Source organism: Opisthocomus hoazin, chromosome Z, assembly GCF_030867145.1.
Source record: "Opisthocomus hoazin isolate bOpiHoa1 chromosome Z, bOpiHoa1.hap1, whole genome shotgun sequence".
Taxonomy (NCBI): Eukaryota; Metazoa; Chordata; class Aves; order Opisthocomiformes; family Opisthocomidae; genus Opisthocomus; species Opisthocomus hoazin.
The window spans coordinates 36842784-36865268 of NC_134454.1; positions in this window are offsets into that span (position 1 = coordinate 36842784).

Genomic DNA, 22485 nt, shown 5'->3' on the forward strand with positions numbered 1-22485 from the left:
ATTACTTTGGTGCCTTTTGGAATCTGGTGAGAAAATGTCTGTCTCAACGGTTCCAAAAGAAAGTTAAAGACCATTAATTTCAGCATATTGAAATGAAAGGCTGCTTCTCTCCTGCATGGGTTTCCTTCTGCCCAATCAGAGAGACACACACCCCACTTTCAGTAACAGAGAGAGGCAGCACCACAGAGTGGCATCTTAATTCAGTGTTTCTTCTGTTTGTGTAATGATCAAAGAACTTGCCTCTCCATTTTTCCAGAACATCTTGTCAGCAATGAATCTTTCCTAGGCAACTGGCTTTCTCTTTAACTGCTGAAATGGACAGAAACAAAATTTAGTACATGTGGCCAAGTAGTAGTATGGAAAGAGATTTTTTCTGTAACAAATGCACTCGTTTTCCAAGAAATGTCATAGTGTATGATCCAACTAGTGAAATATTAAGTACGTGGTCACTTACAATTCTCTCTTACTCATTGGTAAAGAAAGATGGGAAACATGGAATGGGGAAATTTGCTCTTAGCTGGCAAAATGTACATTTCACTGCCTTACTTTGAGGAGGTGAACATGGAGCGATATAACAATGAAGCTCTTCCACAACAGACCAAAGTGGTTCTGTACTGTGACTGAGTCTCTTTGTGACAGGTTCATAATTAAGAATATTACGTATCTTAAAAGATGTGGTGCAGCATATGCAATACAAAAATCTGGTCTCATTATTTATCAGGGAAGAAGAACAAACAACTTCCAGTATTCTTTACAAAGAATTCCTAATAATTTGTCGGGAAAAATGTCTTCACAGAAAGAGTGGTCAGGCACTGGAACAGGCTGCCCAAGGAGGTGGTGGAGTCACCATCCCTGGAGGTGTTTAAAAAATGTGTAGATGTGGCACTTCAGGATATGGTTTAGTAGGAATGGTGGTGTTGGATGGATGGCTGGACTCGATGATCTTAGAGGTCTTTTCCAACCTATGATTCTATGATTTTATGATTCTCCTGTTACAACCAGAACTTCTAAAATCTAAATCTGCCACTTCAATTAAAAAAAGTAGTTAGGCATGAATTCTGAGAGATTACACTTCTTAAAAATACCACAAACTTGTTTCACAAAGAAATATGATTCCTCCTCCTTCCTGTCTCACCATTTTCTATATTTCTTCCAGATATCTATAAAATTGTATGTAAAAGTTCTGGCTCTGTACCTCCCTCTTCACTTTTTTCTTAGTTTATAACATTTTCAGAAAAAAGCTCTTAAAAATGCCCCTTATTTTAAAATACAGTTACACATATAGTTCCTCATGTAGATTTGTAAATCAAAGACTATATCAAAGGGAAAATACAAGTAGATAAATTTACAATAATTAAACCATTCATGTAAATAAACCACAGGTAAACCCTTTAGTACTGGTTAGCTAAACCACTATATGAAGTATATCTTCACCAAATTTTTTGTTTACTTTTTGGAGGGAAAGTTATGAAAATTTGAAAATACACATGTTTAATTGTTTGGGTTATGCTTTTCAATAAATATGTGTTTACCTGGATTTTAATTTACAAACTTGACAGAAAAATGTTTTATTATCAACAGTTCTAGAAAGAAGATCAGATCATACCCCATAAAAATCAAACTGAAAACTGTGGGAAATGCAAGTACATTTGAATATCTCTATTTATAATACAGCAAAAAAATTTCTAAAATGCAACACAATTTTAATGATTTTTTTGTGCACTAAATGGTATTAAAATTGATAATTCTAAAGTTAAAATTATAATTTCCTCTCTTGAAAGTCAATTCAATAGCCAAGCTTTGCTTGCTGTAAATGGGCCTTAAAGAAAAGAAGTCCCATCCTCTTCAAAGGTTTACTAGCCTTCTATAATGCTTCTCATCAAGGGTAGTCTGAAGGAGTGGGAAGGAAACTCTTCTCTGCAAGGACAGGTGGTAAAGAAGTTGGAAAGATTTGTGCCCGCTCTTGCAGTTAAGGTATTTTTAAGCATTGCTTTCTCAGAAAAAGGTCCCTCCCTTGCAGAAAGCTAGACAGAAGAAAGGTTACACAGACATGCAATCAAAGACCATACTAACAATTCTTAGAAAAAAATAATTCCATGGGATTTTTTAATTTTCTTAAAATTGGTTTTAAAATGTGTAGTATTAAAGATGGGAACGTTTTCAGTTTCAATAAAGCAAGCCGCTTAGATGTTGTGACCGAATTTATTTCCTTCCTTGCATGATTTGCGTACATTACTATTAGCTTGAAAACCTGGCAACATGGCTGTGCCCCGCCTGCACTCCTGTGTTACAGAGATTGCAGAGTTTTTACTCACTTCTGGTGTCAAGATGGAACTCCAAACAGTACAGAGAGATTTAATGGTTCCTTGCTGACTGCAATGCAGCTACATATTGCTGTCTCCTCTTGCAGACACTGATACAGTCAGAGAGACTGTGGAGGAGGACCCAATGTAGTTTAGCACCCTCTGCTCTCCCTTTTGAATATGTCTGCGCTGACTAGTAAGAAGTGTTTCACCTGGTTTTACTTACTGCTTGCCAAAGGCTTAGGAGAAGTCCAGCTAATACTGGACAGAGATCCTCTGGAGGACAATGCTGCTTTAGTTAGGCTGTTTCCAGCACCTGAGCTAGTGTTCTATGGAGCTTGCCGAGGTAGCTCTATGCTTCACTGCAAGTAGACAAACCTTGTGTGGGATAAAATTTAAAATGTTGATGAAAATAGGCTTTTCCATTAGTGGTTTATCTTAAAACACTTTCATTTAAAAGATTCTTGTAGTGGAACTGTATCAGAGCATCAGCCATACTGAATCATATGCTACAGAAATCACAGGCCAGGTGACTAAGCTGATCTAAGCTCAAATGCTCTGTGTTCGGTGTTCTTATTGTCAGAAGAGCATTGAAGCAGATATAATACTTGGCTAAATATATTTTTGTATCATGTTCATCCGTTACTCCATAGGCTGTTTTCCTATTGCAAGTAATTTTACAGTTGCCACCTAGGAGTGACAAATGGGTTTACAGAGGGTTTTTTTGCATCTGCCAACCAAAAGATATTCACTAATCCTGTTACTCTGAAATAAATCATGTAGCTCATGGTTAAAATGAGTTTAAAAAAGGCTGGGAACATTTATGAATTTCCTATCTCTTACAACAGTTGTCTGACTCTATCTCCTTTGTCATTTGTTATAAAATCTGTGGAAGGACCTTGAAAGGTGAGATAGACTTTTTTTTTTTTTTGAGTTTTGCTAGGATATTTGCCACTTACGTGATTTTTATTAAACTTGAGGATGCTTAACACGGAATGTGTCTGGAAAAGGCCATGTAAATCAAAGACAAATGCTTTCTGTAGTCATCATTATGATAGGCTACATCAGAAGTTTTGTTGCCTGCACATCTTTATCTGTACTAAAATTCATAATTTGCTCACTTGGGTTATTTCCAGGTGGGATTATCGTTGCTTACTGTACAAGCCAAAGCTTTATGTGGCTGAAAAAATGAGGTGTTTGACTTGGACTGAGAAGACCTGTGCTGTATTAAGGTTTCAATTTCTGCTTCTTCTCCAGAGCAAAAAAAAACTGCTCTTTTTTTGAAAGGAAATCAACACATCTTCCGCAAGAAATTAGGCTGGCTGTTCTGTGACAGGACTTTCTGTCCTCAGTAAGAATGCGATAATGGTTTGAACAGTTCACATTAATGTAATTTCCTTCCATTAGTGTGCATTAAAAACTGATATTCAGTAACTTCAAGCATCCATGCATGTTTACTTAGATCTCTTCTACACTGAAGAAAACACCAGTGAAGAGGAGACTAAATTTTCAAACTATGGATAATGATAAATATTCACATTTTTGGAAGGTTCTTCACAGTTAAGTTGTGTGCTGAAGTTTTTGGTATTACAGTTAAATAGGCAATAATGTACATTTCAAATCTGTCAGACAAGTTAAAAATAGAACAATAAACAAGTAAAAAACCCACCACGCTAAGACAACTTCATTTTCACAATCTGCTGACTAAAGTTAGTATTCTAAGGAGCCATATTCTACTCTCTTAAACCTGCTTTTTCTTTATTTTTCATTTTTCAAAATCTTTCAATGAAGTATGAAATGCAATTTAGAAACAAGTTGTTTGCTCCCTTTCTCCCTGTCTCAGTTCATCGGACTGTATAAGGTAATAGCTGATAGCATACAGAATAATAGAATCATAGAATCATAGGCTGGAAAAGACCTCTAAAATCATCAAGTCCAACCCTCAACCCAACACCACCATGCCTACTAAACCATACCCTGAAGTGCCACATCTACACATTTTTTAAACACCACCAGGGATGGTGACTCCACCAGTTCCCCGGGCATCTTATTCCAATACCTGACCACTCCTTCATTAAAGAATATTTTCCTAATATCCAGTATATGTTCTTCACAGTACAACAGAGCTGCATAGATGAAATATTCCATAAAGTTGGACGCGGCCATAACTAACAAGTTGTCAGAGAAGACGGATCAGCCAGCATTCAGGTGGCCTTATTTTCAAATATAATAGAAAAAATCAAGGAAAATAAGGAAAAGGGAAAAAAGTTAAATGGCGGTTAAGAATCTTGTGCATCAGTTTTAGAGAATTTAGAATCTGCTGCATATCTTCTGTTTTAAACTGTCCTACACACAGAGTGTTGAAGACTCACCAATGAAGTTTATACGTGGTCAGCATATTTCTCCCTATCATTCAGGGACAAATTAGGGTTTTGAGTAGCTTGGGTAGAAAACTTCTACATACCTCAAACAACAGCACAGGGAATAAATCTCACCCTGGCCATCACTGAGGCCCTTGTTATGTCCCACTAGTCAGGCATTCTTGCACTTTGCAGTGAGAAGTTGGAAAAACAGCTTTTCTGTGCTCACAGGACTGCCCTCCCAGCTCAGTCCTCTCGGAAGCCAGCATCAGATTTTCCCCTCACTTTGTCAGCACCAGTCATCAATCTGTGCCTGCGTTTAGAACAGGGTTATGTCAAAACAAACAGAGAGCTCAGCAGACATCTCTAATGTAAATCATTGTGACAAGGCCTCATCTAAGCTTCAATGAAGATCGAGATCCTGAATAACCATAAACTGATGCATGTCTACTTAAAAAACTGTCCTGGGTTTGGCCAGGACAGGGTTAATTTCACCGGAATCCAGGAAGGGGCACAGCCGGGGGGGCTGACCCAACCCCAACCTGGCCAAACAGAGCCGGGTATTCCATACCATGTGCCGTCATGCAGGGTTCCGGTGGGGGGGGAGGGGGCGGTGCGGCAGGAAACTCCCTCGCGGCTCGGGAGCACGCGGCGGCAGTCTGGGAGAGAGCAGCTCTGTTCTGCGGGCTCTGTTCTGCGGTTTGTGTTGTGTATTCCCCTTTTCTGTATCGTTTTCCTGTTCCCTTTGTTTGCTGTTCTGTTAAACTGCCCTTATCCCGACCCACCAGTTTCTGCCTGCTTCTTTCCATTCTCCTCTGCACCCCGGTGGGGGGAGGGGCGGCCGCTTGACGCTTTTATTGCTGGCTGCAACCAAACCATACAGAAACCCAAAAATGTTCCCCAAAAAAAAAAAAACCCGGAAGTCCCTCCAGTTGATCAGTGATGGATCTTTCCGATGATTCAGTAATGACACAAAGAAATCTTGCAATTAGTTTTTATTTTCTTAGGTTTTGTTCTGTCTTTGGTAAACACATTTAACTCTTTGTCAAGAGAAGTCTTGCCTAAGTGTCTTGACAAGTGCATGTAAATCAATTAATATGTAGATTTGGACAGTAAAGGCATCATTTTTCTGCAAGAGATGCGGATTGCTTGTAAATGGACTTGTCAAAAGTTTTTTTTTTACAATCTGGAATACTTCTCAACAAGTGGCTGTTGAGAACAAGATCTATCTTACAGTTCAGCAAGACAGCCAAATTAGAAGGTGGAAGTGACTGTAATGATTCAAGTCCATTTTTACCACACTAGAATGATGACATTCATGTCCGTAAGGACATAATTTTAGGTAACTGAGCCCAAGTTCTTAGTGTTTTACAGCGTATCCAGATTTGTCTTCTAGCTCCTGAATCTTACTGCACATTGAGCTATCCAAGCAATAACCTAAACGAATCAGTTCATAACTCGCCATTCTACCCTTATACACTTTCCCTCCACATTCTATCATTTCAATAGATCACAGAAGTGATTTACTGCTTGTGATTTTCCTAAAGTGCAAGAGATACAATATACAGACAGTAGTTTAAATTAAGTCCTCAGGATGAAAAGAAAAAAAGGGTGCCTAGAGCTTTATCACAAAAAGTGAGTTCAGGTTGCATGAAGTTGTGTGGGTTACGAATGCTTTTGCTGGCACTTTGTGGGAAACTGCCTCTCATGGTCTGGGACTTTATGAGAGTGATGTGGTCGTGTTTTGGGGCTGGAGGAAGGAGAACACTACCTACCTGGGTTAGTGTCCCAGGAGCTGCAATAGCAGCATCCTTTTAACGACTTCTGCACAAACTCAGCCTTACCAGGAGACCATCGTCCTCGCTACTGTGGTTCAACATGCTATTTGAATGGCAGCTCTGTCCAGAAGAAATATATGTGTATCTATGCTTAGGGTTTAAGCAAGACCAAAGTCTCTTTGCATTTTAAAATGCTTAGATGACTAACAGTTCACCCATTAAAATTATCTTGTCACTACACAGGTGACAGAATATAATTTTTAATTTGAAGAAGAATGATAAAAATGTGTTTTGTAATTTTCTATGCATTCTTTTCACTTAAAAAAGTAAACCTACAAATAAATATACTAGCTAGCATGCTCTTATAAAAGTTGTTTAGAGAGGGAAATCCATGACAGATAGCTGTCTCTGTCTAGCACGTGTGGACAGTTATGAAAAGTAGAGTTTCAGGAACTGAAAGGATGTGCTCTAAGGATTTGCTGTTTAACTGTCTTTTAAATTTAGAAAGAAGAGAAGGGAGGAAACACTTCTCCATCCTAACCAAAACTTTTGATTCTAAAAGGTGTTAAATTAAAAAAGAAAAGAAAGAGGTACAAGAACTTAGGCAGAGTTGAATAAATATTTTCAGGAGTAAAAGCTGGAATAAGAGCACACAAATGTTATTGACGTCCATTTTACATGTCTAAACCAGGTTTCTTTCTACCTATATTTATAAAAAAAAAAAGAAAAAATCTTATTAATATTTAATTCAGTTTATTCTTCTCTTTTGTCCCTAGCTGTGCACTTCAGCCTGGGTGCTGCACAGTAGTGCAGTGAAAGGAAGGAAGGCCACAGGTTATGAAGGTTGCTCCAAGTCTTCTTCACCTCTTATTTCAAGTTCTTGCAATATTCCATATATGAACTAGGCAGCACACATGCTTCTTTACATGTTAGAGACTCTGCTTCGTTTCTAGGCATAAACATAGTACATCAGTTTTTGAAAGGGGTCGTTTTTTTCTGTAAACCCACATTCATCTATTTCAACCAAAATTTCAGGATGTATATCCACAGTTTCCCAGTTTATTTAAAACAGAAGCTATCAAAAACTTTCTTTTCCCAGTTGTTGGCATGCTAACAAATATTTTGACATAAGATGGCCATAGCAGCTACAGGGCAGCACTTCCATTCTATCGGCTCTTCTTAATGGTTATCTCAGTGAAAATTCCCCACCTGCAAACTGCACAATCTCCTTGTTTGTTTTTTTTTGTATCAACTGATTGCATTTTATCGTTAGTCTTAATTTCATCTTCTTTGGTGGTAAGGGTACTTCTGCATGCAGTTACTTCTTAAATCAATTTGATTTATTTTTTTAAATGTAGGTTAATCGATTGTGAATTTTTAATGATAAAATTGGTAGTTATTGAAAGACTCAAGAAAGCATATGGGTACAGTTTGCAGCTTTAATCTCACATCAGAAAGGATAATATATACCTACTGAAAAGGACTCAGATAAATATTAAGCTTTGATAGGTAAACCTTGGCTGCCACTAGGTGCCTAACAAGCTGCTCTATCATTACTCCTCCTCAAAAGGACAGGGAAGAGAAAATACTGTTAAAAGCTTGTGATTCGAGATAGAGACAGGGAGATCACTTACAAAGTACTCTCACATACAAAACAGACTTGACTTGGGCAGAATAATTTAATTTGTTGCAAATTAATTGTAACATAGTAGTATAGTAAGAAATAAGAACAAACCTAAAACCACCTTTCCCTCACCCCTCCCTTCTTCCCAGGCTCAACTTCATTCCTACGTCTTTTACCTCCTTTCCTGAACCGTGCAGGAGAATGGTGAATGGGGATTGTGGTCAGTTCATAATGACACTCCTTTCTCTTCACTCTCTTACCCTGCTCCAATGCAGGATCCCTCCCATGACATAGAGCCCTTCATGAACTTTTCCAGTGTGGGTCTTTCCCACGAGCTGCAGGGTGGATATCCACTCCACCATGGTGCTCCACGGGCTGAAGGTGGATAGCCTGATTCACCATGATCTGCTCCAGGACCTGCAGAAGAATCTCTGCTCCAGCGCCTGCAGCACCTCCTCCCGCTCCTAATTCTCTGACTTTGGTGTCTACTGTGCTGTTTCTTTCACATATTCTCACACTTCTCTCTCAGCTGTTGTTGCACAGTGGTTTTTTACCCTTTCTCAAACAGGCTATTACAGAGGTATAGCCAACATTGCTGATGGGCTCAGCTTTGGCAAGCGGTGGGTCTGTCTTGAAGTCAGTTGGAACGGGCTCTGCCTGACATGGGGGAAGCTCCTGGTGTCTTCTGACAGAAGCCACCCTTGCTACCACAACCTTGCCATGGAAACTCAATGCAGAACTTTTCACTGAAGTACAGTGTACTTGAAAATCATAGCAACTCTTAATTATGTCAACTGAGAAGATGACCATAATCTATCCTCACCCTATTTATAATCATAGTAAGCACTTTTTTTCTGGGAACCATTTTGTTGTTATACTAACAGTCTAGAAAAGTCATATTCTACTCTCTATAACTTAAGCATGAACATCAGTGATGAAGCTTTCTGTTGTTATTACAGGTCAATGCTTTTTATGCATATATTTGTGAGGGAAACAAAGCATTTTACTGACAATTATGAAAAATGGGACAAAAACATGAAAGGCTATCATAATCAGGTGTCTTTTCTGTCTCCTCTTCTTTCTGTGCCTGATTTGATTTTAGTTTTGCTTTTGTATTTCAGTTTACACAGGAACAGTCCCTACCAAAGTTCAAGGCCAATAATATTCCACTTTTATTTGATTAAATAAAACCTTAAAACACGAAGGCAGATTTTGCCGCCTGCCGAGAACTACCGAGCACAAAAGCAAGTGGTACATCAAAAAGAAACACCAAGAATAAACAATTGCTGCCCTAGAAGACTTTTTGAAATAAAGTAAAAATTGAAAGCTCAATAGAAGTGTCTGACATAGTAGGAAGATAGAAGGAAATTTTGGAAGGAAATTGCAGGAAAGACACTACTGAGGAAGCTTGGAAGAGGTAGAATATTTTTTTAGTAAATGAAGCACTAAATAAAAAGCTTTAGCTATATAGCAAAAGTGGGTTCTATATTAGTTTTCCCTCTGCATGAAAAAGACCTAGTTCCTTTTCAAAGAGACACAGGGAACACGAGACTTAAGCAACTTGAAGTATCTAAGAAACATTTTTTTAGAATGTTGTTGCAAAAATAAGAGAAATAGATACAACTAAGCCATTTCCTATTTTATTAGAGTATTATTACATCCTTCAGATAGACTCTTAGGATTAATTTTAATGGATCTTACTTGTAAACACATTTTATTATAACTCAAATCTATCCTGTGCATAAGCCAGGCAGGATAATGCTGTATACCTGCAATAATCTTTCACTAGCTGTTTAATATAGTACTGTGTTTCAGATTTTTTTTTTAATTAATGCCAGTTTTCTTAAAAAGGACATAAAATTTATATTTTCATTCTTTGAGGAAGTAAACCACTTCTATTAAATAAAGTCTAATCAATCTTCTTTAGTAAAATCTGTTGTTTATAGATTGAAAAATATTCATTAAAAATTAAATATTAGAATATCAGAAATTAATCAGTTCCTCAGATTAATATGTAACTTGTCAGAGTTTTTCAAAGTAGTATTGCTATTTGTCTTTGCTTTAAACAAAGCAACTCTTCTTTCATGGATTTATACAGGTAGTATTCAAAGGATTCAATAGATATTTACATATTCATCCACCTCACATTTGACCTCCACAGTACGACAAATTTAGCAGAGGCACCATATGCAGGTATCTAAAAATCAGTCTTTTTATTGTTTCAGCACTAAAGATCGCTGAGACCTGTTTTTTTAAATTTCAGCTAATGCCTTCAAAGTCAGTAGTATTTTTAGATCGTAATATAATTACAGTATTAGTTAGCAGTAGTAAAGATGAATGCTATGAATCAAGAGATTCTCACAAAACAAAGAAAGCATTGAATGCCATTCTAACAGTCACTACCAATGCCTGTGGCTGATAGCAATAGTTTTATCTTCTTGACTAAATAAAAACAACTACAAAGAAAAAAAAGGAAAATAAAAGAAAAAGCAGAAAGAGCAGAGGAGGTATACATACACAAGCAGTTCCAGGCACAATCTTATAATAACTCAGAAATTTAAGCAGCATTTGACAAAGCTATGTAACTCAAAATTGTAAAGAAGTAAGGAAGAGTTCATTTCAAAGAAAATAGTGTTGCAACATCTGTAAATACAAAGGTACCAGAAAATAGCTCCACTATCATCCTAGCTGTCTCTTGCTGGCATATTGACGAGCATGCATAACTGTGGACTTCAAATCAGCTGTAAAAATGACTACTATCTCTTTCAAGGGAAAACCTTTTCAGCCCAATTTCTTTTATGAGAAAAGACTCTTCACAGATTTCATGAAGTTTCTGTTGTTTCACAAAGACATGCTTCCTATTGAGAATTTCACTTGTGCAAAACAACTTTTCCCTTTACTACAGCTAATTCTACTTCAGTTAGCCCTGTTGAAAGATAGAAGATTCCTCAGTCAAACACTGCAATTTTCACACCATATTTGTCATCAAGTGTATCCCCACTTTCCTTTAAATTATTCTTGTTCTATTGACTTTCACTAACTTGCTCCAATTTACTCCCTATGTTTGCCAGTAAAAATCCCATCAACTCGTTACCTCATAACCTGACTTTCTTCTTTGCTGGTTCCTATCATCCTACCTCTTCAGCCTTCCCTTCTTTCATCCACATCTTGTTTGAGATAGGTTTATATTGCAAAAATTGATTTATCTCAATTCCAAAATTTCTTTTTGTCCATTTTATTTCATTTTTCTACATTTCAGTTCCCATTATTTTTCTTAAGGTTCCTTCCACTTTCCTGCACCTATTGTGTCCAAAGTATTTTTTCCATCTTTTATTAAGCTTGTCTTCTTCCACTCTTCCGTGCTTCCTTTCTTCAGCAACTGCCTCAGTTGCCTCAGAGAGCATGCAAACCCTTGCTTATGACTGAGGAAGAGAGAACTTTATAAAAGTGTTCTTAATCACTCTGGACAAATACGTTGATGTCAGAGACAGCTACTATTAACTCTTAGGCTAATATACAAAAAAACAGCCTTTGACAGTTCTCCAGATTTTCTGAGGAGCAAATCTGATTTTATTTTACTTCAAAGGATTTACTTCAACAATGGCACTTTCAGCATTACCCTGCATCAGAGACTCTGTCTCAGAGTCAATATGAACCTACATAAGAATTAGTAAGTTGAGAGGAAAACTCCCAGATTAGCCTGCATCTGCTCTTCTTTAAATGAAGCAGTTCATGCAGTTACAAAGACAAATTTATAGAATGTGTAACAGTAGTCTTAATTCCTGCCTTGTTTTAAAATCTTCATTGCCATACACTGTTGAATTATACAGAATATTTGATATTAAACTGACAAATCCCGTAACTATACATTTCAAAACTTGAATTATCCTGTTCTAGTAAGGCAACAGTTGTAATCCTGTCTCTGGTAGTCAGCAAATGGCATTCTAGTATTTATTAGCACAGAGAATCAAACATTTATTCTTTTTCATCTCAATTTTACTAACCAGGCAAGTATTTAGAATAATTTTATTATTATGTATATCTTAGTATCGTAACGACAAGAAAACATACAAGAAATTCAATAGAGGGGAGCATCAATAAATTGCAAAATAATACTCTGCATGTTGTTTAAGAGTAAGCATTTAAGAACATAGTTCATATATACATCTAATCTCAGTATTGCATTTCTTACTGTGCTGGGAGTTACAATTAAATGTGGGAGCAATGAGGTGTCTGTTGTTAAAGTTGACCCTTATATGCTAACCCATCTGCATCACTGTAGTACCGTTAAGGATTTAACTTGTTGATTGTTCATTATCAGCTTGGATTTTTCTTTGTCGCTTGATATTGCATGCAAATCAATTTCACTGGCTGCCAAGCCTTTCACGTGGAATTCCTTGTCATTTTGCAGGCCCATCAAGAATAATACTTTGTAGTGTACCCCCAGCACAAGACAGGAGGGTGATGCATGGTAAACTAACACAAAAGGAAGAATTACATTTCTTTCTCATAAATTCTTCACAAGTCCCCATAAGTTACATAAAAACCCAAGAATAACACGTAGGTAATAGTAAAGATTTTTTTTCTTTTCCTGCTCTTAGAAAGCGAGGTTCTCAGATGATGCACTTCTTAAGATGTCCTCTATATACATGAAGCCTAGGGAAGGTGAGGGAGAGAGAGCCCGAATCCACAGGAAACAATGCAAACACTCCAAAATGCTTCAAGTACAAAGACATCATTTTTTTGTCCATTCACTCAAATTTCAGCTATGTTGAAAATGGCTTACACCACATTAAACTGGACACTCTCAATAAGGGTTATCTTGAAGTATATGAAGGGATATGCCTGTGACTTAAAGTAGGAGTGGACAATAATGGAAGACCTGTGTACTGTGAAGAAAACACTGTTGAGCAAAATCTTTACCTGCCTCCCTCTCAACACTTCATTCTTAACAGTAAATGTTTGCTTACTATTAAAAAATGACTTCAAAATGTGTATTGTTTATGAAGTCTGCATTTAATTCAGTCCTAATTCAAAGAAAGACAAACAATAGTCACATTCAATAAATATGCATGTTACTCAGTCTAAAAATACTTGTCAAAGAAAACAACCTGTGATTCCTTTCTGAAAAAATCAGTCTCCTACTACTTTGATCCTAAATAAGCTGCACAACATGTATAATCTTGCACAGTCACTAACTATGAGGTGAAGATTTGCAATTTACCTTTCTATTTTTATGTAGCATAAAGTATTCATTTGTGTCTTTACATTTTGATTACTTTACTTTGTTTCCAAAATCAGTCAGCTCTAACAGTATTTGTTTTTTACCCAGATAAAAAGCCATTTCAAACCCAGCTGCATGGAGCTATTGGCTGCATCATCAGGGAAAGAAAAAAGTAAGAAGATGATTTTCAGTTGGTTATTAATTTCATCTTCATTAATATTTTTTAGTCTCGGACAATTATGTCAGCAGCACAGATTCACTTCTTTAGCTTTTAGTTCAGGCATCAAATATGACCTAGACATTATGAATTACGTACTGCCACATGATTCCTTGCTGACTCTGAGGCCCTAAAGGCAGATGGGAAAAAAATCAGCATTTCTGTGCCAGCCATCATTATCTGCATTGTCATGCCACCACACCTGCTACAGTGTTTGTATGTTCCTGCCCTGTATCTGCAGGTACTATGATGCAATTCCAGTAATTCACAGTGAAGAAAGAAGGACACGTTGCCAGTTTCACAAATTTGATTTTTCTTCTCTGCAACTCCTTACCTTCCTTCTTTGTAAACATGAAATCACACTCTTTTCAATTTATTGCTGTAAGTGTTCATCACTAAATCTGACTTTGTGTATCTCTTGCATCATCAGGAATTTTGTTTCAGAAGCCGTTGACAGCTGGATTTAACTCAGGCTTCCTTTGACTTTTTTGGACCCTTTCACCTGAACATCATGGGCAAGGATTGTAACCTCAAGTTAATAAATTTTGGGTTTTCTATTGATAATATTTTCTTCACTCCCATTAATCTTATCAAATGCAAACCTTCTGAGAGAACTGCTCCTTTTTCCCACAGTGGGCCGAAAGTCCCCAACAAAGGGAAGACCATTAGGCAATTTCATTCTGAGGCTCAGTCATACTCCGTATGCAGTCTACTGCCTCACACAAGACACCTTCAGGTACTAAAAGTTTTGTTTTACAGTCCTGCTCCAATCTTCCCCTCATTTAACCCATGGAGTGTACTGTATGACAATGCTGATGTAAGAGCTAGGCGATGAGGCAACCTGTGGACTTGGATGTGAATAGCTGAAAGAAGTGAAGAGCCTGAGGAGCTAGACCAAGTCAAGTAGCTATACAACTTTGGCCTCCTGCAGGTAGGAAGGAGATGTTTTTCTAGAACCTTTGTTATATCTAAGATTTGGTTTACAATAGTGAAGAAAATTACTTGTGTTTAGATGCTGTGTCTCGGCTTGTAAAGCAGTTCTAGTGACAGTGGTACCCAGCAGTCTTTGAAATGAACTTGATAAAGGCTGAAGATTCCCAGCTCTCTGTGCAGGGTAAGCTGTGTGATTTGTAAGAAGCAAAGGATGTCTACAAAGTGTCTTGTTTTGGCAAATATTTATGGAGTAGTTTTTCCTTTAACATTCCTAAAAGAAGAGCTATTATTATTAAATTTAACCTAATTAAATTATTTGTATTATCTGGTCATTCCTCTTCTACCTGATCATAACGGGAAAACTAATTTTGTTCTGTATTTCTTTTCAGTGAACAGACAACTTCAAATTCTTTATCCAAGAAATTTCACTTGGACCAGCTCTACCTGTTAAAGGCAACATAACACACTGAAAATGTTAGAATGAAGAACACTGGTATTTCTGTTGTAGAAATGAATTATTTTTTCTGAAAAAGACATGCATACACATTTGAGACTAGCTTTCCCAAGTCAATTTTATTTTTTTTATTATTTATTTTGGAGAAAAAAGTGGTGTCTAGACAGCTTTTGCATTTCATAGCTTAAAACCTATCTGGTGTTTCATCTGGATGAGAGTGAACTTGAGGTCTTTTACAATTCTGCCAAAAAGCTGTTTGTTTGGCTGCTGTTTTAATCAGTTCACTTTGTAAGTAGACACCAGGAACAAAAGACTAACGTATACATACAATCATAGCAGAACCTTCTCTGTTCTCTGCTCTTCAGATAGTTCAGACACTACCCATATGGAAAGTAGCATCTGTGAACACGGGAAACAATTCCAGTTAGTTCTTTTACAGATATTTCTTCAGCTGACAGAGAAAGTAGATTAATTTCTTAACTTTCTGAAGAGCTAAAATCAGAATGGACTCTTGAATTGAATAAACTTTAAAGATTAAGATATTTAAAAAAAATAAAAAGTTGAGCTTCATTTCTTTTTAACTTGTTCAAAATGTTTTTTTTTTTAATCAAAACTTGATAGGGCTTCTGGTTTGGGGTTTCTTTTTGGTGTAAGTAATTCCCCAGAGACATACTTCTGAAATATGCCTTGGTCAGTCTGTACTACATACAAACAGGAGCATTTAATAATTATTTTAATGACATAGAATGACAATGAGAGAAGAGGGTTGTTCTTCCTGAAGTAGTTGGTAGAATTTTGCTGAATCAGTAAGAGTTCAAAATCAGTTGAAGACATGGTCCTAATTTATGCAGGTATTTAGAATACATTATTTAACATACAATTTAATTTCTTGAAATAATTGCCATTTGGCAAGATTATGTAGTTCAGCTAGCCCTTGGTCCTGTTACTAACAGTGACCAGAGCAAGTTCCTTAAATAAGCTGTCCAGGGACAGCCTGTGACTGGGAATCAGAAAACAAAGGCACTCTTTCTCTGGTTCAGGAAGACATGAAAAAATTAATTACTTACAAAATTATCAGTTACATCCAGTGCAGGAATAGATTAATCCATTTAATCAATAATACTCTGTAGTCATTACAGGACACACAAAAGTTAGGTGTCTGAGCTGTGTTCATTTTCATTGTGAGATATTTGTAGCTTCATGCTTGAGTTTTATGGGTTTGTAAAATGTCCTCCACCGTCACTTGGTTCAGCTACGAAGTTAAACATAAGAAAGACAGAGAAAGATATAAAGTAGCCCTATCGTTCCTTCCATTGTGTAACCCTAAGCTCATTCTACATTACCAATAACCTTCTGGCATTTTTAGTCCTTGCAGTGAAGTAAGCTATGCAAGGCCTGATTTGAGAGATAATCATGACCTCCTTGTTGATTTTACACTTTCAGATAGTATTTCCAATCTTAGTTCCATTTGAACAATTTTATTTTGTCTAGGATATGTTCAAACTTAAATGTTGCTCTTTGAATCATGATCAAAATAAGGAAACTGAAGACTTAAATTGGAAAATAATACTTTTCTGAAGATTAATTGATATATTGAACTGCACATAACTGCAGTAACAGAATGGCCTAATGATGCTAAAGATGTGGAATTAATTGCTCCCTAATATTCATTTTTAATGAAGAGTAACAATTGAGCTGACAGGTTAATTATTACAGTTTTCCAGGTCTCTGCTATAATAACAATCATAATGTTACTCATCGATCAAAATGTAACCCTTATAAGACTTTTGCTCTTTAAAACTCCAGCACTTTTTTCTCATTTAAAGTACAGTGACTCCTGACATTCAGAGACCAAGGGCACTTTGCCAACTGAACCTCCCTTTCACATTTCAAGTAAATACTTCAATATTCAGGGCTGATTAATAAAACAACCTATAATTATATAGCTGTGACCTAGCTACAAAATTAGGAGCAGATGCCTGTTCTTAGCTTTTCCACAGTTTAGAGCTTTTGCCAGCAATGTATTTAAGGAGTCCAGGACAGATAACTACAGCTGGAACTAAAGTTGGAGCTCCCACCTTTAACTGGACATTGTCTGTGAGTTCTGGAACAGAAAGAATCAATAAAGGTGTTCAACTTTTTTTCTTTTTCACTTTTTAAAACAAGTTTTTTTTATTTGGTTTTTTGTTTGTTTTGTTAAATAACGGGGTTATTTCCAGTAATGAAGATAAGACAAGACAGGAATTTTGGACTCAGTTTATCAATGGTGTCCATTTAGAGGAAGAAAAGAGAAAAAAATGACAAAAATTACCTCAAAAAACCTCATCCTTACAAGTCTAATCTTACTTCCATTATAATGAACAAAAAGCTTCCTAGAGTCATCAACTAGTTAACGTTGAAGACTCAACATATCCTTTCCAACTCAGTTCTTTATACTTTTTACTTAATACTTTCATTATCAATTGTATTTTATTTGATGTTGAATCTAAATGAAACAGAACTCCACAACCTTTTTTGCTTCAAGTAAAATAGAATTTTGTCTGTGTATCATGAAGGAAAGAAAATTTTCCTAAATCACAGTTCTTACCTGGTTCTTGTCTTGGAACATATGTGCCTGTTAAAAGTGAAAAGAGGCTTGAAAGGCAGAGACTGAACTCCCTTTGTCATGCAAAGTGTTCCAGGTTGAAACCCATAGCCCAGTTGTCATTGAACAGAAGAAAGACGTTTCAGAGAAAAGAAGAAATGCAGTTATTAACTCAGACAGCCATGTGAAAAATTTCACTGACATTAGCATTGATCCAATAAGCAGTTTGTCTTTCCTTTTGTTTACAAGTTTGATGGAAAGGAAAAAATGGGTTTCTCCAGTTCAGTAGTACTCGTAGTATGCTGTGCTCCTTGGAACAGGCCTCAAAAGTTGATATTTCGTGCTCTAGCTCTGCTTTGGGCAAAATGCATGCAGTGCTGAAGAGATCTGGGCTTTTAGAGCATTGCCACTTTCCTCTTTATCAAGTAGTATCTTTCATTTCATCTTGCCAGAGAACATCTGTTTTTCATCCCTATCCCTTCTTTTGACGTCCAGACTTAACTTTCACTACCCCGTCAGAGACACAATTTGAAAGACCCTTCTTTCACCATTTTTGTGTGGGTGAACTTTTTCATAATAGCTTTCTCTCTCTCTGTTCTTTTGTTCCATTAATATTTTTCGGTTACAAGAGTACACGTGTTGAAGCATATCACCTTATTAAATATATTATGCTCTATATTCTTTCTCAGTATGACATCAGTCTTAATTTACTAAGAACTGCTGCTCAATTACTTGTTTTCTTGGAGAAATATTTAGACAACAATTAAAATGCAAGCCATGATTAATTCATTGGGAAAATACAGTAGGATTTTTTGTCAGTATTGTTCCTTGCATTATTCTCCTTTTAAATACTTGGCTTGTATCACACAAAATCTAAAAGTTGACAGAATGAATCATTTCACTGAATATTGACTAGAGACAGCATAAGAACTTTAGTTGCAGTAGAGCATTTGTGCAGTTTGCTTTTATGGTTTTAATTCACATACTAAAAGTGAAAAAAACATCATACTTGCAAGGTCTGGCTTTAACTGTGTTCTTCAAAATGGCATGGAAAGTACTTGCAGAGTCCCTCTCTTCAGCTTTATCTTGTATCTTTCATTGTCTGAAGACAATATTTTGGTAACCAACTTGTGTTGACCTCATTTCTTCAAGTTCTTGTTTCCATTTAACTTCTTCTTACATTACACTTGGCTTCCATAATTGTCGTGCACACTTGGTTAGCAGTGAAATCTTGCAAGATGCAAGCTCCCACCACCTGTGAGAGGAGAGTTACCAAAGGTTGATAATCACTCAGTTTCTGCCCTAATGCCAGCAGCAACAGCAGGCCATCTGTCATAAAGCCGAGGAATGCCTAAGGACATAGAGGTTACCTCTTCCAAATTGTGTATGTGCACACAAGCAAGGACTGCAGTAAATGGCAGAGATATATAGGTATCTCCTACAGCACTCCTCACCAAACTGAAACAGTCTTTTTGCTTGTGTGTTTATTTGCAGGTAGCTTTTTTTTTTAATGATTGCAATGTACATTTTTGCTCATTTTTGAGTAGAACCCAATACATTCATTCTAAGAATGTTTCTCACTAAAGTACATCACAAACATTTTATGGGCTTGTAGCACTCATGAAACCAAATGAAGAAACACGTTTATTTTCCTTACTAATCCTCATCTAAATCACATCTTTACATCTAATGATAACTAAGAGAAGGTTAGTCTTGTTTCTTTAAGCAATATATTTCCAAGCTTGTGAAGTCAGTCCTCAAAAAAACGGTAAAAACAGAAAAACCTTTGGAAAAAAAAAAATCAAACCTTCAAATAAATATAGGCTGTATTTAGGACCTAGTTCTAGTGACATTTTCTAGCTTTTTCAGACAAGTCACCGTAAAATCCTTCATTTGAAAATACATAGTTACTGCACTGCTATTAAACATATTGAAGTTTTAAGAAGCTTTAGTCAATAAAATATAGTGAGCTGGAGAGGAAGGATCTTATCTTGTGCAGAATACCTACATCATAGACGTTTTTTGTTTTAAAAAGTGGTAAAATTACTGGCAAACAGAACTAGGCTTTTGTGAGTTAAAATCTATGCAGATGTCTATGTGGATATTTTAACACCAGAGTGGTACATGACCTTTAAGTAATAAAAAGAATGAAAGAGTGTCCTGGGTTTGGCCAGGACAGGGTTAATTTTCACCAGAATCCAGGAAGGGGCACAGCCGGGTGGGCTGACCCAACCCCAGCCTGGCCAAACAGAGCCGGGTATTCCATACCATGTGCCGTCATGCTGGTTTCCCCGGGGGCGGGGCGGCGGCAAGGCGGGAACTCACTCACGGCTCCGGAGGGCTCAGCGGCGGTGTGGTCCGAGAGAGCGCTTCTGTTCTGCGGGTTTGTTTTGTATATTCCCTTTTTCTGTATCGTTGTTGTTGCTGTTCCCTTTGTTTGCTGTTCTGTTAAACTGCCCTTATCCCGACCCACCAGTTTCTGCCTGTTTCTTTCCATTCTCCTCCGCACCGCGGCGGGTGGAGGGGCGGCCGCGTGGTGCTTTTGTTGCCGGCGGCAGCCGAAACCAGAACAAAGAGTAATATGACAAAAGCTATAAACAAGCTAGAATACGCATATGAAAAAACAGGAGATAAGACAGATATGAAGGGTATCACAAAACACCAGCCAGGATGTACAGCGGTAGTCTAATGGAGTAACGACTGAAATTCTGGTATCAATATTCGCTATTGATATATGTAGGTGATACTGTTTTGTGTACTCAGTACCTCCCTATCTTTTGCAGGCAGACTAAAGAAATGATGTCAGAGTAGACTTATTCATATGCCAGCATTAGTGGAGATGCTGGCTGAAAAGTCAATGTTTAGCAAATTTATCCTGAATATTTGTTGCTGCTTAAGGGCTTTCTTAGCAACAAATGAGGAAAATGAGTACAGGTCCTATTGTACTGTAGTGACATAGTACTCTGTGAAATTGACATCGTCACTTTACAGGATGGCGTTGTCTAAGATTTGAAATTTCAGGCTTGCAAATATAGCAATTTATATCTTCAGAGACACACAGATTGATATAATAGAGACTACATATATTCTTGAATTTTTCCTGGTAATTTTATTTCCTGCACAAAATGCATGGAACACATAGAAAACATGATCAAATGTTGTCAAATCACTTTTCTAGAACAACTATTTCCTTAAGGAGATTTCCTTTCAAAGATCAAAAAATTATTTCTTCTCCAAAGATCCAAGTCAACATAAACTGAGGCAGCCACAAAATGCAATACTGGGATGGATTTTACAAGAAGTCACAAGGATATCAGCCTTAAAAAGCTGTACTTCTGAGTACTTTCTCTGAAAACATTTTAGTTATTCTTCTAAAGAATCTTTTACACCTTGAGTGGATAGAAAATGTGCTATGTGCATTCTTATTTTGTTTATCAGAACTAAAAATCTTTTCAGAGAATTGAAAAAAATCCCACAGCATACTGAAACTTGTACAAAGATAAAGTTTTGAAGTGCTTTCCTGAGCAAACAAAGATGTTGCACTTAGTGTAGGGGGAAGATGTATTATAGGATATATATTACGAAGTCTTTATGTTCAGGAGTAACGTTGCTGAGGGTTGATTCTTGTGCACAAGGTGACAGACTTAAAATTATATGTTTAAGAATATTCACCATGGAAAGAGCTGATTTTCTTTAAAATCATAATCAAATAAATTTGCATTGCAAGATTATAGTCGCTGCTAGATCAAACAAAGAAGTGTTTAAAAAACCTTATGAATTTTCAAGGGCTCAGTGGAAAAGCACTCATGAGGGTATGAAACTAAAGTTATAGTGACAAAACTTAACCGTGAAATATTTCTTACGTTTGAGTCCTTTTGTCTGACACCTCAATGACGTTTTAACAAGTTTTTTATATGAAATATTCCTCTATAATAAGAGATGTCACAGTAATTAAAGCTGCACAGTAGCATCCATTTCTCCTTACATTTACTTGCCTTTAACTTTCCAAAAGGTGTTCAACATAATTTTTGATTTGCTACCTTTGCTTTCTTGTTTCCTTTTCTATTTTTTTTTTACATCTGAGAAAGTAAAAAAACAGTAAAAGCGTGGAAGGAGTTGCAGATATATACATAGCTGAAAATAAGAAAGCAAAATTTGGCATTGAATATTTCTCTGAGAAACTTTTTCATCCTTGTATTGAAACTGCTGGACACTGCAGTCTTCCTTATCTGTGGTTTCCTTGTGTGTTTTGTTTTCTTCAAATGAAAGTGAGACGTCTAGTCAATTGTTTTGTCTGAGGACTACATAGGGCAGTGATGGAAAAGATGCACAATTGATTGAAATGTACATCTGTCACATTCTTGCCTCAGGTTCAGCTTTTTGTGATATAAGTGCAAATACTGCAATGTGTCTGCATCCTTTGGGAGGATGACTGACTGTGGGAAGTTGATAAGCTTTGCTTATTATTGCTTAGTATTTCCACCTAGGTAAATATTCCCCATATGTTTTTCTGGACTCTAAGGGTATGCCCTGTAATAGGGAGTGAGGTAGTTTATGTATGTTTTATTTAAAAGTTGTAAATGTTACCAATTTGTACTACTCCCATAGAAGTTTGTTGCCAGTGTTTATAATTTTTCATAAAGTCCTTACTTTGCTTTTGCTACATTTTTGTGTGTCTTTAATTATGACAAACTAAACATTTACATGTTAGCACTGGAAACTTGGGAACATATGTGATGCTGAAGAAAGGAGGGTGAAAGGAAAGAAAATCTTCGTATAAAAATTCTAACATCAGTCAGAATCAAAGACAGAAGAGTCTGTTAAATTTTTTCATTAAGTCTGTTGAATTAAATAAAGCCCTTTTTAAGGCCTTCAAAAATTAAGGAAACCTGAAGCCCATCAGCCATTCTTTGCTTTTCATTGATTCTTTGAGGAAGTACATTTTCCCAGTATATATATGAGAGCAGACTTCAGTAGGAAAACTCATTGCAAGTAAATTTAAGCACAA